Source organism: Gracilinanus agilis, chromosome 2, assembly GCF_016433145.1.
Source record: "Gracilinanus agilis isolate LMUSP501 chromosome 2, AgileGrace, whole genome shotgun sequence".
Taxonomy (NCBI): Eukaryota; Metazoa; Chordata; class Mammalia; order Didelphimorphia; family Didelphidae; genus Gracilinanus; species Gracilinanus agilis.
Window position 1 is genome coordinate 321,953,018 of NC_058131.1, and position 13,000 is coordinate 321,966,017.

Here is a 13,000-nt window from a genome sequence, read left to right on the forward strand (position 1 = left end):
CTTTAATGTCTAATCCCTTCATTCTATGAATCCAGAAAATGAAACTCAGTAGAACAGAAGCTCTTTGAGGGCAGGAGCTATTTTTTTGTTGTGGTATCTCCAGCACCTGGTAGCAGTGCCTCGGATATAATGGTCAATCGATCAATTGCTGACTGAATCCAATTAGGGGACTTGCCATTTGAAGACCAGTTTGCCACTTTACTTCATGCCATATGAGGCTAGATTGAAGGAAAGGATGCTTATCAGGGAGAAGAGAAGAATGGTTGGGGTGGGTCGAGGCCAGGGAGAGGACATGATAGCAGTCACCTAAAGGACCAGCACTTACCCAGAGGCATTAGCTTTGTTCTGCTTGACACCAGAGGAAAGAACTAAAATCAGTCTATACAAGCTGTATAAAGGCAAACTTAGGTGTGAAATTAGAGAGAACGTCCTACCCCAAAGTGGAATGGGTCCCCTCCGGAACTGGTTCATTCCCTCCTCACTGGAGGTCTTCCAGTAAAAGCCAGCTGACCATTTGTTGTGTATATTTCAGAGAGGATCCTTGTTTAGGGGCCTTCAAGGTTCTTTTCAACTCCCAGATTTTGTCAGTGGTTACCCAGGTAGGAAGGAGGAAAAGATGGAATGTAAACCCTCATCCTTTCCCTCTAAAACCAGCACTTTTATTTTTTAAACCCTTAACCTTCCATCTTAGAATCAATACTATGCATTGACTCCAAGGCAGAAGAGCAGTAAGGGTTAGGCAATAGGGGTTAAGTGACTTGCCCAGGGTCACACAGCTAGGAAATGTCTGAGGCCAGATTTGAACTGAAGACCTCCCATCTCGAGGCCTGGCTTTCTCTCCACTGAGCCACTCAGCTGCCCTCTGAACAAATTCAGCATTCTTTCTGCTCTATGTGACCCCGGGGAAGTCATTTACCCATCTAGACCTCAGTTTCCTCTCTTATAAAGTGGAGATAATGTCTGTACCTGACCAGAATGGCTTTGTAACCCATGAAGTGTTTTAGAAAAGTGAGCTGTTATTATTATGACCAGACATTAAGCTCCTCGAGGGTAGGAGCTATGTTATTATTTTTTTTTCATTCGAGTTCACTTCATGTTAAGTACAAGATCCTGAATACAGAAAAAGATTAATGGATATCTTTGAATCAAATGCGTTCAGATACCATATCACCCCCCACACAGAGAGGGTTTACACATGTATGCAGGCAGGCACAGACAATCATGGACCACATACAAAGGAGAGACACAGGGATTTCATCTTCTTTATCTTTGCCTCCTGCCCCCTTCCCCTTTGATGCTGACTGTCAGACCTAGAACCTAACAAACCTAACAGGCACTTAATAATGTTTTCTGAACAAATGAATATACAGACACACACACTCACTGAGACTGCTGTTCTAAGGCCCCTTCTAGTTAGGCTGACATAATCATTCCCACACATTTAGGCACAGAGAAAACAAAAATACACATACAGACACACAAGACCCACACCCCTCTTTGTAACTGAGTAAATAAGGCACAGAAAATACGCCTATGTGGCAGTGGATTGGGGTGAGAGGTTGAGTTCCTGGAGACAAGTGTGGTGACCCCAAAACTCACCAAAAAAGGAGCTCTGTTTTTAGTCTGAAGATGGACAAAGCCCCTCTAACCTAGTAGCCTAATTTCCCACCCATGATCAGAACCTCCCAGATTTCTCTTCCTTTAGTGCCTAGCTGAGGTCCTCCTGGCATAGCATCCCTTATTTCCCCTAGGGGAGTCCAGATTTTAATTCCATCCCCCCAAAGTTCCCCAGTGATGAGGGCTCCATAATCTTCCCTCCAGGGAAATCCAGCCTGTGGTAGGCTTGAATCAGCTGGGGGTAATGAAAGTACAATGGGCCCTGGCCCCTGAGATGGAGGGCCCAAAGACCCCTGGGCCTTTGGGATCCCACACCACCCACAAGGGCCCAAAGTCCACACAAGTTCCCCCACCAACTTTCCACCACCGCCCGCACAAAAGAAACTTTGTGGTAGATATTTTTTTTTTTTTTTGGTCAAAGATGTTCCCTCTCGGGAAAATGATTGGCAAGTTGAAGAGCCGAGAAACAAAATTGTTTATACACTAATGAATAGAGGCCTGATTGCAAGATCCTGTTTGGAAAATTATAGTGCTGCATTGAAGCGGTACAATTACAGGCCCAAAGTTGCATATTCATTTCATCTCCTTTGCATAGAGATGAACAGGCAAGCCCAACGCAGACTCTAAATTAAAACGAACACCAAATTTAGTCACAGGTTACAAACTGCACTGCATTGTTTGACGGATAGAGATCTTTACCACCTGCGTCCAGCCTGATTACCAGACATCCAAGGGGAAGAAAAGAAAAGTTGTTTTTTTCCCCCTCTCCTGAACAGTCAGCATGACAAACATGTAAAAATGCTAACTGCTTCTCCCTCCCTCCCTCCACAGCCCCCCCACTGCCAGGCTTCTCCAGGCCCCTGATTCCACACTGGCACCAGGGCCCAGGCCCTGTGGGTGAGGGGCAGTGGGAGCCGGCATTGCTAAGGGACCTGGAACTGGCCAACGTTTCCTCTTAGCTTTCAGGGTGGGTTGGCACCAGATGGTGGAGGAATACCAGGATGAGCCTGGACCTAGCCTCCTCACAGCTTAGAGCTAGAAGGACCCTTACAATAGAAAATGTTCCATTCAATTCAACAAGGAACTTTTGAATATAACATGTTAGAATTTCATTTAACAAAGGGACCTTTGAACATGGAATGTTAGAGCCAGGAAGGAACCTACAACACAGAATGTCAGGGCTGGATGGGACCTTAGGACATAGACCAAGGGAGCTAGAAGGGTCTTTAGGACATAGAATATGGGAGTTGGAAGGGACCTTAGGACATAGAATATGGGAGCTAGAAGGGACCTTAGGACACAGAATATTGGAGCTAGAAGGGACCTTAGGACATAGAATATTGGCATTGGAAGGGACCTTAGGACATAGACTATGAGAGCCAAAATGGACTTTAGGACATAGGATATTGGAGCTAGAAGGGACCTTAGGGCATAGAATATTGGAGCTAGAAGGGACCTTAGGGCATAGAATTTTGGAGTTGGAAGGGACTTTAGGACATAAAATATTGGAGATAGAAGGGGCCTTAGGACATAGACTATGAGAGCCAAAATGGACTTTAGGACATAGGATATTGGAGCTAGAAGGAACCTTAGGACATAGAATATTGGAGCTGAAAGGAGCCTTAGGATGTAGAATGTTGGGAAGAAAATGATTCCCCCTCTCTGTCAATTTATGTGGGAGCAAACCGAGCCCTATTGAGGGGAAGCGACTCACCCAGAATCAATTGAAGAAATATTTATTTAACTCTGTTCCAGGCACTGTGCTAAGCACAGGAGATATAAGACATAAATGAAACTGTTCTTGCCCTAGGGATATTCTAATGGTATAGACCAGTGGTGTCAAACTCAATTAGAAATGGGATCTACTAAACTATATGTAAAGATCCCTGTGGGCTGCATATTGATTTAGAAAACCACATATGAACATTATCTATGTTCTATTATGTTCTTATTTATTTTGTTAAAATATTCCCCAATTACTCTTTAATTTAGTTCTGCAGTGCTTGGGACTGTTGAGGGCTCCATGTTTGACACCTCTGGCACAAATAACCTGTTCATACATAGGTATATAGAAGACATATGCAAAGTCACCTTAGAGGGGAAGGCACTAGCAGGTGTAGGCAATGGGAAAAGTCTCCTGAAGACAGTTGCATCTGAGTGAAGTCTTGAAAGAAACCAGGGGTTCCCAAGGGGTAAAGAGGGACAGCATTCTAGGCACGGGGGCAGCCAATACAAGGGCATCAAGGTGGGAAATGGGGCATCAGGTGTGAGGATTGGCAAAGAGGCCAATATGGCTTGACTGTAGAGTGTGTGGAAAGGAGGAAACTGTAAGAAGATTATAGAGACAATAAGTGACTTGTGAGGAGCTTTAAACACCAAACAGGTAACTTTACATTTGATCTTTGAGACACTGGACCTTGTTGTGTTGGGGCAGGAAATGGTCAGACTCGAGCTTTAAGAAAAATGCTGGTATTGATGCACAGCAAGTGGACTGGACCAGGTAGTGGTGGGGCTGGGACTCAAACTCAAGTCTCTTGCTTCTCTGTCTCCAGCTCTTTCTACCATATCACAGACTTTATTCCAAAGGCAATAGGGAATCATTGAATAAAGGGCTCCCAATAGTTGACATTTATATACTCCTTTAGAGTTGCAAAAATCCTTTGGTACCTATTATCATCTGACCTTCATAACAAAATGGAAAAGCAGGGCAACAATTGTTATTCCTACTTCATAGAAAAGGAAACAGGTTTAAAAGGGGTAAAACTGAATAGCAGAGCTGGATCCCAGAACCCCGAGTTCTATCCTAATGCTCACTCTACTTCATCTTTTCTCTGTATCTTTCTTGCTTATCTGAACCCAGAGGAATCCCTTGCATGTGTGATAGAAGGAGAGAAAAGCTTTCTTTGTGGGCTAGAATAAGAGGGTGTGTTCATATTGTGGGGTGGGGGGAAGGAATTGTTCTGAAGAGGTTGAGGGAGTCATTGAACATGGGGAGAAAATGACTTGAGTAAGGGACCTTGGGGGAAACAGGGGAGAGAAAAGAGGGTCTTGGAAGAAGGGAGGGAAAGCTGAGGCCTACCTGGGAAAGAAACAGCTTTGAGTAGAAACTAAAGAGAATCCACTCACATGTCCATAAACACAAGCATATATATAGAGAATATATATTATACATATAACATATAGCATATATTATACATATAATATATACACAGAATAAACACATACATATATTCTTAAGTATGCTTAAGTATAAGAAGCAGATAAAATACTACTCCTTATATATACACAGATACATTTGACATATATAATTTTCTCGTGATGACATACACGTATACATATACCTAACATACGAACACACACACAAATACTTTTACATGCATAGGCATGAATAACTCAATAATACACTGACAAATCTATTCATACACACACGTTCACATTTCCTTTCATCACATTTCTATACATGTGCATCCACTTCCCACACAATTCGATTGACAAGCATTTATTAAGCACCTCCTATTTGCAAGACATTATGGTAGGTGCTGGGGATAAAAAGTAGAAAGTCCCTGCTCTTGAAAAATTTACATTGTTACATATATTCTTATATACATAGGCATAAACTTATAATAAACATATATATATATACATATATACTGTCTCTTCTAGCTCTAAAAAATTATATAATTTTGCATATTCATCCCCTCCCCTTTTCTGGTCTTACCTTTGGGCCAGGCTAAAGGACAAGGGAGATGGGTAAGGAAAACTCCTTAGTAGGGAGGCCTTTATTCCCCTGTCCTTCTTCCCATCTCTTAGGCTTTCCTCTGTAATATGGAAAACCTTTGAACGGAATCAGGAAATCTGGATTCTTCTCTCAGCTCTGCCATGAATACTTTGTGACGTTTTCGGTGGGTTACTTCCCCTCTCTGAGCCTCAGTTTCACAATTCATAAAATTGAAGGAGGGTAGATTAAATGATCTTCAGTGATTTTTTCCCCCCCAAACCTGCTGGCCTCTCTGTTCTCTATTCTAATATCCCCACCACCCTGCCATTCTGTAATTCCAGGAGGCAGTGTTAGAGGAGGGCAGCTGGGATAAGATAAGACAGATTGAATGGATTTGGGGAAATAGACCTGGGCCTGGGAGTTCCTTAGCCCAGATGGATGTGGTAGAAAGTCTCAAAAGGGAATCCGTTTCTTTACCCCTTTATTCCTAATAGAAAGGAAAACTAATTCCCAACACAAACCTAGATAGTCAATTGCTTGGCTATAGGAACAGCAGTGAATTGGAGAGCAGTGCCCCCTGGTGCCGATGCCTAGAGTTGCAGAACCCTTCCAGAACCTGCCTGGTCCTCTTGGATTTCCTGGGGACTCCTTCCTCAGCTCCCAGGAAGATTGGGGTCTTCCTCAGGACTTCCTCTCAAGGGCCCTCTCCTCAACTCCTTGTGGAGAATTATTTCCTCCTAGGCATTGGAAATAAACTGGACAAACAGTACTGTGAGAGTATATTTAGAGATCCGGTCCCATAGTTCATTTGTCGGAAGAAGAAAGAAAGGCATCAAGAAAGGATGAGACTTGTCCAACATCACACAGACTATTTGTTCTCTAAAGTAAAGTGGGATAATAGAAAGATTACTAGATTTCAAGTCATACCTGGGTTCTAATTGCAGCTCTGCTAATTCCTCCTGTAGCATAGGAAGTAAGTAGCATGTAGCAACTTTTGGAGTCAAAGGACATGGGTTGGGGGCAGCTGGGTTGATTGGCAGAGTGAGAGCCAGGCCTAGAGAAGAGAGATCCTGGGTTCAAATTTGACTTCAGACACTTCCTAACTGTGTGACTCTGGGCAAGTCACTTAACTCCTATTGCCTAGCCCTTACTCTTCTGCCTTGGAACCAATACATAGTATTGATTCTAAAACAGAAGATAAGGGTTAAAAAAAAAAAAAAGGACCTGGGTTCAAATATCACCTCCAATACCTAGACATGTGACCTTAAAGTAGTCACTTGAATCTCCTTGGGCTTCTGTGGCCACATCTGTAAAAGGGAGGGGGTGGAAAAGTTGCCTAAGGCTCCCTCCAGCTCTGATCTTCTGTGTCCAGCTGGGATCCCTACTGGGATCCTACAGTTTTAAGTCATTGGAGGGATGAGGAAAGTTTTCCCAGAGGCTATCCTAAATGAGCTAAGTCTTAGAAGATTACTTAGAGATCACCTGGTGCAATGGTCAGCAAACAGCACCCTTAAATTCCCATATGTGGCTCTTTTAGCTAAAATAAAGTAATGGTTCAGTGTTTTGTGAGTGGAGCTCATGATTCTCCACTCCTCAAACTAAGCCCCTACCAGTGGCCCTCCCTGGAGTCTTTCCACCCCACAATTCCAGCCCCACTCAATCTCTTCAGGCTTTTTGCTCATCATCTCTCCCTCCCACCCTATCTACTCAAGCGGGGGCAGTAGGAGAGAGTGGACTAGCAGTAAGATTGACCTCAGAGCTCTACAATTCTAGCTGTGAGAGCACTGAGAAGTCATTTAAATTCTTGGAGCTTCAGGTCCATTATCTGCAATAACACTTACCTCATCTTACCCTTACTGGAAAAAATATTTCACCCTTCACTTATCCCTCCTCTAGATCAGGTTCTCCTTTTCTACTTCCCTGATATCGTTATTATCTATCCCTTTCCCTCCACCTATACAGTCCTCACCACCCTAGTGCAGACTCTCATCATCTCTTGCCTGCCTGGACTATTCACAACAGCATAACTAGTCTCCCTGCTTTCCAGTCTCTCCTCTTTCCAAGTCTTCCTGCTCAGAAGATGCCAAAATCATCTTCACAAAGCACAAGTTTAATCATATTATTCCTCTGCTGAAAAACTTTCAAAAGTTCCCCGTCATCTAGAGGACAAAATGAAACTTCTCTGCTTCAGACTTAAAGCTTTCCTATTCTAGCTCTAGACCATCTTATGGATATATTTCACATTCCCCCCTTTTTATACATTCAGTATTCCACCTCCACTGACCTACTTGCCATTTCCCAAATTCAGTGCTCCAGACTCCAGACCTCTATGTTGGCTCTCCCAGATGCCAGGAATGTCCTCCTTCTCCAACTCTGCTTTTGAAAATCTTTGATTTTCTGCAAGATTCACCTTAGGTACCACTTCCTTTTAGCAATTCCAGATCCTTCTAATTAGTGTTTTCCCTTCTAAAATTATTTAGTAGTAATTTATCTGTTTTTCCTTAGTAGAAGGTAAGCCTCTTGAGGGCACGGGCAGTTTAATCTTTGTCCTCGTTATCTCTGGTGCACCTATAGTGTATATAAATGCATTTTACAATGGGAATAATCTTCTAAGGGATCAACTCATTATACTCATCTACTCATGGAGAGATAGGCTAGTAGAGACTGGGGCACTTGCACAAGGGCCCTGTAGAGACAATTAAAATTGATTATTTGGTATTTTTATTTTTAACTACATTAACTTATATACTGGGAGTCCTTTGTTTTCTATCTCTCTAATGCAGTTAACTATAATCAAGGGGATCAAATACAAACACTAATATTCTCTAATATTAGATTTAGTGAACCTATTAGAGAATTATTAGCATTAAGAGTATTAGAGAATATTCGAGTTCATATTTGATCCCCTCCTGCTAGACTACATTCCATGAGGGTTGGGGTGACATTTTAGGTAAACCCTACATCTCCCTTAGAGCCTAACACAGCTTTCTACACCTTGTTGTAGTTGCTTAATAAATATTTGTTGAATGAAGGGAAATAAGAAGGATATACGACCCCAGAAAAGGGAGATTGACGTCAACTCTCTGGAATGATCAGATAGGGAAGGGGAGTGAGGATTCCGCTTGGTACAGTGGAAAGTGCACTGGATTTCAAGTCAAGGACCCAGCCTGGAATCTCAGCTCTGCCATTTACTATAACCTTACTATAACTTAGGCAAGTTGTTTCCCATCTTTGGACCTCAGTCCCTTTATCTGCAAATGGAAAGGGTTAGACTTAAGGAGTTTAAAGCTTCCTACTCTAGATTTATCATCCTATAGGACATATGGGAATAGGTAACATCTGGCATTTCTCTGGCCCAATGATGGGCAAACTTTTTAAAGAGGGGGCCAAAGGAAAGGAAATGCTCGTCTGTCTGTCTGTTTCTAAGGCAACTCTTTAGAAGTTTCATTGTATTGTATCCTACTCATTGATTTTGTCAGATTAGGAATAATGTCCAACAGTGGGATAGAACATTTCAGGCAGCCGCATCTGGCCCGCAGGCTGTAGTTTGCCCATCACTGATCTGGCATGTCCACAGTTTAAAAAGTACATGACTTTAATTATCTCACTTCATCCACACTCTTATAGGAAGGGTGAATATTACTATCCTATTTTACAGATGAATAAACTAAGATACAGAGAGAAGAAACGTGTCCAAGGTTTCTGAGGATACTAAGGAACAGTCATAATTCATAGAATCATTAGATTGAGAGCCAGAAGGGACCTTAGCGAACATCCAATACAACTCATTTTAGAGATGAAGAAACTGAGGCCAACAGAGAGAGTTTTGATACTGTGTTTCAGTCACAAAGTCAGTAGCAAAGATGGGATTTGAACCCAATTTCTTGACTCCAAGATCCTCTCTGAGTTCTTTCCTCAGTTCCATAAAGTTCTTCAAAAAGCTAAAGTCTAAGAATATTGCCCTCTTCTCCCTTCACCCCTTCTCCACTCCCACAGTGGCTCTTCCCAACTTTACCCTGCCTGAAAGTCAAGATCACACAATTTCCTGAGGTTTCCCTAGCTGTCGCATAACCTCAGGCAGGATACTTGGATGGAGGACGCAGAACAGTCCAAGGCAACGGTAAAACAACGGGCACAAGTCCTTCCCTCTAGTATGGGGGCCAGCCTCCAAGAGCTCTAGAGTGGGAAACATGAGCCTTGTGATTATGGCAATCCCTCAGGTGGCCACAAGGTGGTAGCACGAGACCAGACCACTTGGACTTAACAGGCTCGTTTGACCAACCAGCCCCGGCACACACTGACTCGCTGGCCCTCATTAATTCTGGTTCACAGCTGCCTTTTACCTCCAAACTTCTGAATATGCCTTGAACTGAGAGTCAGAAGATCTGGGTTCTAGTTCTCACTACCATTGATTTGTGACTTTGAGAAAGATACATCCCTACTCCTCTCCATATTGGTGAAATGGGAATGACAACAGTTTCTGTTTTGTTTCCATCGCTGGGGCTCTTATTAGAAACAGATGAGATACTGTGTAAGGGCACGTTGTGACAATAAAGCGCCATGTAATAACAACTCTAATGGCAGGGGTTCTTCACAGTTTTTGTACCTTGTATACCTTTGGCAGTCAGGTAAAACCTGTGGATCCCTTCTTAGAATAAGGTGGTTTTTGTTTTTTGTTTTTTTTAACCCTTATCACCTGTCTTAGAATCAATTCTAAATATCAGTTCCAAGGCAGAGATGTGGTAAGGACTAGGCAAATGGTATTAAGTGACTTGTCCAGTCATACAACTAGGGAGTGTTTGAGATCACTCAGATCACTGAACCAGGACCTCTCATTTCTAGGCCTAGCGCTCTATCAACTGAACCACCTAGCTGCCCCTCAGAATAAAAATTTTAAATAAATAAAATAAAATGCATAGAATTACAAAGAAAGTCACTTATGTTGAAATAGCCATCAAAATATTTTTAAAAATTCACAGATCCTTGATTAAGAACTCCTTTTCTCCTATATGAAGAACACTTTCAATCAGTCCATGAGCATTTATTCATCTGAAACCTTTACCTTCTGTCTTAAAATCTATGCTAATTATCAGTTCCAAGGTAGAAGAATGGTAAGGGCTGGGCAACTGGGGTTAAGCGACGGCTAAAAAATGTGAGGTCAGATTTGAACCCAGGTCCTCTTGAGTTGAGGTCTGACACTCTATCCACTGAGCCACCTAGCTGCCCCTCTATGAGCATTTATTAAGTTCTAAGTACCAATTCCTCTGCTAAATACTGAAGACACAAAGGAAAAACAAGAGTTCTTGCCCTCCAGGAAAGGGATTATTATCTTCAATTTACTAAGACTCTGGGCTTTCTAGGGTTACACAGCTCATGAGTGTCAGAATTTAACCCATATCTTCTGTCTTCAAGCCTCTATCTACTACAGTTCAATATACTGAGCAATTATTGATGATGAACTATACAAATGTGAGGCTTGGAAGGGTTAAATGATTTGTCTAGAGTAACAGGGCCAGGAAGTGACAGAGGCAGGATTGGAACTTAGGATTCAAAAACACATCTTCTAACTCCAGGTCCATTCAGTACATTCTTAGGCCAATCCCTAGTCTTTGTATTAGGCAAAGTAGTAAGTCAAAAGTTCTCTGAATTTCTGAAGAGGAAAGCACCATGAATATACGTTTGCTCTTCCTCTCTCTCCCTTCTGTTCTTAGATAAGTAGTTATGACTGTGGTTAAGTATGGACATGGCCTTCCAGCTTTGTGCATTGCTCTCTGATCCCTTTCTACTCTTAGAATTCCTATGGAATTATAAATTTCCCTTTATCTGCAAAATCTTCTTTTGATCCTTCCATCATCTCTTTTCATGAACAGAAAACTGGGATCTCTCATATATCTTTTGCCACCCTTTCCGTGGGAGGCATGGCTCCCTTTCCCAAGTCCCACTCACTAAGCCAGGAGACAGAGTCAGGAAATTCACTTCTCCCCACTTCCAAACCCATTCCTCTGTCACCATTTTCCAGTAACTTTTCCTCTTGAAATGTTCATGAAATCTAATACTGCCACCCTCATTCCCCATTCTTGTTAACATCTCTTTCAGGGGAATTATGGGATCCTGTCCTGAAGGTAAGAGAAATGGGAAATCTCTCAAGTTCTTAGGGTATGTGGGACATTGGGACAGACTCCAGGGGATGGGCAAAGGCATATATCCTCAGAGTCATCCAGCAGAGGGAGGATAAGCCACAGGAGCTCCAGGACACTGCAACTCACAGCCGAGAGTGTCCAGGCTAGGGGAATATTATTGCATTGGAGTTGGGGTGGGAAGGACCCAGGATTAAGAGGTGGAAAGAATTAAACAGTTAAAAGACCTGAATCGAATCCCAACTCTGGAACTTTTCAGCTGTGTAAGCTTGAGCAAACCACTTCCCTTTATCTGGCATCAGTTTCCTCATCTATAAAATATGGACAATGATATTGGCATTCCTTCCCCTAGGAAAGTGCTTTAAGAACTGGGGAGGGTTATAGACATGGGAAGTCTATATTGCATATCAATTGTATCCCTGGCTTGTGGCCAAAATGTGACAAAATATCTGTCTACAGTATCATTCTTCTCCATCCCAACCCTAATTTCAGGTGTTCAGGGTCTTTCCAGTTTCCTTGCCATTCTTACTGGCTCTCTAAGTCATAATCAATTCATTCACAAAGAAGATATCAGGAAGTGATGGAGAGGTGCTTCTGAAGGGGTTTTCTAGTTGCATAAGGGACTAGTTCCATTGTCAATCCCAGGAAGCAAGAGATCTCAAGATAATAAGTGCTCACATTTATATAGCACTTTAAGGTTTACATAATGCTTGCTGTGGGTTCTCATTTGATCAGGGTGGAGGCCCAACTAGGGGTCACAAAAGGATAACTGGGATGTGACATTCCCAGGAGAATAGAACTTCATATTCCCATCCACTTCAGACATTTACCAAGCAACATGAGGCAGTGTAGTATAACATATAGTTGTGTGATGCAGGTAAGTCACATATTCTTCAGTTTTCTCTGTGAAACGAAGGGGTTAGATTTAATGGCCTCTAAGGTCCCTTCCAAGAGCTAAAGTTATGGCTTACTCACTGCCCCAATGTGGAAAACAAATAAATAGTTCCTGCTCTATGAGAACCCATTATTGTAAAAGGAGGAAGAAGGGAGTGCCGAGTATATACATAAATATAATACAAAGAAGAGTAAAATATAAGTAGAGCAGAGCTCTCAAAATACTCTAAGAAATTTAGAGATCTTTCAGCTGGGGAGAGAAAGAGGGAAGAGATATTCAAGGAAGGATCCACAAAGGAAGTAGCAGCTGAATTGAGCTTTGAAGGATGGGAAGGACTTCACTAGAGGAAAACAAAGGAGGGGGAGAAGAGCATTCCAAGCTTGAGAAGAAAGTGGGAGCAAAGGCCATAGGCTCATAGGATTGATTTAGTCCAATAGCCTCAATTTTATAGATGAGGAAACTAATTGTCTAGAAAGGGGAATTAGCTCAAAGAAGGCTAGCAAAAGTTCTGGGTAGGGCCAGGGAATTGATGCATTCTTTCTTGGTTCCCTCCTTCCTTTCTTTCTTTCTCTCTCTCTCTCCTTTTCTTCCTTTCTTCCTTTCTTCCTTCCTTCCTTTCTTTCTTCCTTCCTT